The sequence below is a fragment of the Chiloscyllium plagiosum genome, chromosome 25 (genome assembly GCF_004010195.1).
Source record: "Chiloscyllium plagiosum isolate BGI_BamShark_2017 chromosome 25, ASM401019v2, whole genome shotgun sequence".
NCBI lineage: Eukaryota > Metazoa > Chordata > Chondrichthyes > Orectolobiformes > Hemiscylliidae > Chiloscyllium > Chiloscyllium plagiosum.
The window spans coordinates 30,076,045-30,082,044 of NC_057734.1; positions in this window are offsets into that span (position 1 = coordinate 30,076,045).

Here is a 6,000-nt window from a genome sequence, read left to right on the forward strand (position 1 = left end):
TTTCCAAATGCAAGGGCATGTACTCTAAAAGTGCACAGCTGTGTCCAGCCGTGTACAAGATTCCTGCACAGCTGCCATGTTAGTTTCAGTTTACAGTACTCCACTTTTCCAGTTGGAAGCAGAGTTACCGAATGGCTGTTGAGAGACAAGGGTTGACCGACTAAAATATGAATGCTCAGGTATATGAGAAATAAAGCAGTTAACTGCTGGAATGAGTGCTATATGGTCACCAAATATCCCATTGTCTGAGTCACTGATATATTGAAGGAGAACTGTGCTTGAACATAATTTCAGAGATGGGTGGAGGATCATGTTTCTGTGCCTCTGCTTCATGTTTGGTGTTCCCTTCTCCATTAAGAGATTACAAGCAACAAAACTTTGTGGTGGCCCAATGGATTGAGACCATTTGTTGAGAGTGATTATGAGGGAGACTGTGACATTGTATAGGATGAGGATTAGCACCAGTGGTAGATGAACAGATGGTAGTGTTATGAAGAAGTGTATCGTCACAGAGATGGGTCTGCAAAGTAGTTGGCAGGAGAGATGATATGGACAGGCCTGAAAAGGCAGAATGTGGTGATTTTTAATGATGATCCAAGTGATTACTACTGCTGAATAACTAACCTGGGTTTTAAAATAAATTGGAATGGTATCCATATTAGGATTAATTATTAGATTTTTTAAATTAAGCAATTTTCTCATGATATTTAGGCTTACATCTTTCCCTCACATGTACACCCTAACTTTTGTTTCACGAGATGGCAAAAATGTTATTATTAGTGTTTTTCACTTTCTGGTTGGTGTCGGGGAAAATTCTTTAATGTGATTTTCTACTTGGACAGGTTGAGAACATCACAGCATCCTAACATAGGATTCCCAACTAAACTGCATTATACTCAACTTAATGTTGAGCATGTTAAAACACTTATTACCATAATCATTGGTTTTTCCAGTAAAGGTTGCAAAAGGTCAGCAAATCTGGACCATTACCTTTGAGTAAATTTACACTTTCTTCTTTACATTTCTTTCCTTCCCTTCCAGAGGACAGAGACAATAACTTGTTTTATCAATTTTTTTATATGAATGCATCTAACAGTAGCAAGTTTTAGAAAGCATTTCAAAGGTATCAACTTATACCAACCCAAATGGAGGAAATCCAAGGAAGGCAACCAAAATCTTGGTTAAAAAGGCAGGGTTTAAATTAAACTTTTAAAGAGCAGATGTAGGTGGAGGGCTGAATGGGGCATCAAAATGGAAACTTCACAAGAGTTAGGGGATTGTAGAACTTTTAGAGGGCTGTAGAACGAGAAGAAGTTAGAGATAAGGAGGGTCAAGAAGAGGGATCTGAACAAGAAAATGCGAGCTCAGACGCCATTAGTCATTATACGGTTTCTTGACTAAATGCTCCAAAATGTTCTATGTTTAAATTCATTGTGCCACAAGTACACTGAAAAACTGAACTACATTTTAGAATGTTGGCTTTTGCAGCATTGAATAAAACTAAGCAAAGCTTGCTTTCCAACTTACTCACTATTATATGGGGCCCAAGGTCTATTAAAGAAACAGTAAAAGCATAAAACTGCAAATTAGTCTGCAAAGGTATTTGATCCACTACAGCACTTTACATGGAACACCATGTGGAATGAACAGCTCAAGGAAATTAGTGTGCAAGTACTATTACTGATTTTATGTCCAATGCTAATGCCCTGATCCTGGGGAATCGTAATGCAGACGATTTCCTGAGAGTGATTTCCTAAGATAATGTAGGTGTGATGTGTCCTAGCTTCAGGGATGGCTAGAAAGCATTTCTGAATGGAAGAGATTGGATGATAGTTTGATTTGATAATAGCAGGAGAGTAATAGCAAATGACTGTCTAAAATGAAGTGTAAATTACAAATGGATAGTCATCCACATTCCTGCATGCTATCTGTGGGACAGAATATCACCCCCACCCAAAGACAGTGCAGTTTAACTATTTAATATTGCATTAATGTCCAGAGAGATAGTCTCATTTAATCTTTTACCATTACAACTCGACCTTCCAAAGTGCATTTGTCCAGATTAAACTCCATCTGCCATTTTTCTGCCCATGTTTCCAACTGATCTACATCCTGCTGTGTCCTCTGATAATCCTCCACACTATCCACAACTCTACTAATCTTTGTATCATCTGCAAACTTATTAATGAAACCAGCCATGTTTTCCTCCAAATCACATTTGTAGACAACGACCAAAGGTCCCAGCGCTGATCCCTGTGGAACACCATTAGTCACTACTTTCCATTCCGAAAAGCATCCTTCCACCACTAACCTCTGTCCGCTATGACAAAGCCAGTGCTGTATCTATGTTGTCAGCTCACCCCAATACCATGTGACCTCTCCTTTTGTACCAGTCTGCCATGAGGGACCTTGTCAAAGGCTTTACAGAAGTCCATTTGGAAACATCAACCGCTTTTCCCTCAATCATCTTTGGGACTTCCTCAAAACACTTGATCAAGTTAGTGAGCCACAATTCCCCCCTGCACAAAACCATGCTGCCTATTGCTAATAAGTCCATGCTTCTAAATGCGCACAAATTCTGTACCTGAAAATCTTTTCCAATAATTCCCCTACCACCATGATGCTCACATGCCTGTAATTTCCTGGATTATTCCTGCTACCCTTCTTAACTAATGGGACAACATTAGCTATCCTCCAGTTATCTGGGACCTCACTTATGGCCAAGAAGGATACAAAGATGTCTGTCAATGCTCCAGCAATTTGTTCTCTTGCCTCCCTCAATAGTGGGATAGACCCCATCAGAACCCGGCAACATATCTGCTTTAATACTTTTTAAACGGCACAATGCCTCCTCCTTTTTAATAGCAACTTGGCTTAGAAATTCAACATTCCCTTCCCTGAGATCTTCTACCAAGCCTTGATGAATACTGACACAAAGTATTCATTTAGGACTTCACCTACCTCTCTGGTTCTCTCCTTGGTCATTGAGTGGGCCAATCCTTTCCCTGGCTACCCTCTTGCTTTTTATAAATGTATAAACAGCATCAAAAGAGAATAGAGGCTTTTTATGTACATATAAATTAGCCTTTACAAGAATGATACACTCCTTGGTCATCCAAGGTTCATATAACTTGCCATACCTACCATCCATTCTCGCAGAAACGTGCCGCTCCTGAACACCTATCATCTGCCGCTTGAAATACTCCCACAGTAGTAGATTCGAAGTAGATTTATCCTCAAACAGCTGCCCTCCAAATAAAATTCTCTAGTTCCTGCCTACTACTGTCATAGCTTGGCTCCTCCCAACTTAACACATCCACCTGAGGACTGCTGTTTATCCCTATCCATGAATGTGCTGAAACTCAAGCTATGTTACTCCTGAAACGCTTCCCCACTTAAATTTCACTCAGCTGGCCAGGCTCACTTCCCAAAACCAGGTCCAGTATAAACCCTTCCCTGGTTGGGCTGTTTACATACTGTGTAAAGAAACCCTTTGAATGGTCCATATAAATTCTGCCCCATCCAAGCCCCTAGCACCAAGTGAGCACCAGTCAATATAGTGGAAGTTAAAATCACCCACTTCAACAACTCTGCTATTTCCAGATCTTTCCAAAACCTGTCTACATATTCTCATCTCCATTTCCCACTGTTGGGAGTCCCCAGCATTGTGATTTCACCTTTTCTTTTTCCAAGTTCCTGTCCATATTTCCTCACTGGATGAGTCTTCTGATGTATCCTCCCTCAGTACAGCTGAGAGTTACTCCTTTGCCAGTAATGCAACTCCTCCAGCCCTTTTATCACAACTGAAACATCTAAATCCTGGGATATTCAGTTGCCAGTCCTGTCTCTCTTTCAGCCAAATCGCTGTAATTGCAATAATGTCATAGTTCCAAATACTAATCAAAGCTAAGTTCATCTAGCTTGCCTATACACAGTACTTCTCACATTGAATCACATGCATTTTAGACCACCTCCCCTGTTCTTGTTCTTAGTAAAGTTTGCCTTGGTTTCTGCCTTTCCCTCAATTTCTGCATCTACTGCCCTAGTCCTCTGGTTCCCATCCCCTGCCACACTTCTTTAAACCTTCCACAAACACTCAACCAAGTACCCCGCCCCACCCCCCCCATCCAATGACATCTGTCCCAGTCCTGCACTAGAGCTGTCTATCCAGTTTGAAAAGGTCTCATCGCCCCCAGAACCAGTCTCAAATGCCCCACAAATCTGACCCCTCCTCCTCACACCATCTTTTCATCCACAATGTTCATCCTATATATATCCTACTGTTTCTTCTCTGATTAGCACATGGCATTGGTAGCAATTCTGAGATAACTACCTTTGAGATCCTACATTTCAACTTTCTTCCCAGTTCTCGATATTCTGCTTTTATGACCTCACCCTCAAACACCTCAGGCATGCTTGCTTTCTTACGGTCAAATCAGTTTTCAAAGCAACCATTGTGATATAAGCTTGATGTGTTTTCAACATAAGTATATACACTCCAACACACTCCTTAGTTTAAAGTTTGATAAGTAGATTTGGGACATGTGTGTCTTAACATCCAAATGCTTTCTATACTGCACACAAACTTCACTTCTGCAGCACCTGTAATTTCGCAAAATTTCCTACAGCACATAGGAACAGGAGTAGGCCATTCAGCCTCTCGAGCCTGCTCTGCCATTCAATAAGGTCATGGCTAATCTATGGTCCAACACTTTGGCCCAAATCCCTTAATATCCTTGCTTAGTAAAAATATCTACATCCAGAATCTTAACCTGAGCTACAAATCTTCTCCAAACTCGCTAAAAATGTCTCTATCAAATTTAAAGTGAACAAGTGAATTAGCACTGACCACCATTTGAGGAAGTGTGTTCCAAACCTCCACTACACCGTACATGTAGAAGTGCTTTCTAACATCTCTTCTGAATGGCCTGCCCCTAATTCTTAAACCATACACCCAGTTTTAGAATCTTCAACCAATTGAAAAATTTATCTTTGTCTACCTTGACCTTTCCCTGTCAATATCCTGAAAACCTCAATTAAATCACTCTTTAACCTTTGAAATTCTCGAGAATAAAGGCCTAATCTCCTCTGTAGGAGTGTATAATTTTTGTAAAGTTGTATTGAACTTTAAGAAAAAAACGTCTTCCCTAAGGATTCAGCATTGGTAATCCAAGATGGAGGACGGTAAAACTTTCTGGCTGTAAGAGCTGCTCCTTTTTTTTGAGGTATTTTAGGTGTTGAAGGAGATTTCCTCGAATTCCAGGAGCAGTAATTACTGTTTTATATGCTGTTGCATTGTTTTGGAACTTTTGGAAAACAAAAGTCAAAACAACAGCAGTTTAAAAGGGAGAAGAGCAGACAAAGGAAGCACATGGTGAGGACAGTGCAGGAGAGAGCACGAGAGAGAGAGAGCACGAGAGAGAGAGAGCACGAGAGAGAGAGAGAGAGCACGAGAGAGAGAGAGAGCACGAGAGAGAGAGAGAGCACGAGAGAGAGAGAGAGCACGAGAGAGAGAGAGAGCACGAGAGAGAGAGAGAGCACGAGAGAGAGAGAGAGCACGAGAGAGAGAGAGAGCACGAGAGAGAGAGAGAGCACGAGAGAGAGAGAGAGCACGAGAGAGAGAGAGAGCACGAGAGAGAGAGAGAGCACGAGAGAGAGAGAGAGCACGAGAGAGAGAGAGAGCACGAGAGAGAGAGAGAGCACGAGAGAGAGAGAGAGCACGAGAGAGAGAGAGAGCACGAGAGAGAGAGAGAGCACGAGAGAGAGAGAGAGCACGAGAGAGAGAGAGAGCACGAGAGAGAGAGAGAGCACGAGAGAGAGAGAGAGCACGAGAGAGAGAGAGAGCACGAGAGAGAGAGAGAGCACGAGAGAGAGAGAGAGCACGAGAGAGAGAGAGAGCACGAGAGAGAGAGAGAGCACGAGAGAGAGAGAGAGCACGAGAGAGAGAGAGAGCACGAGAGAGAGAGAGAGCACGAGAGAGAGAGAGAGCACGAGAGAGAG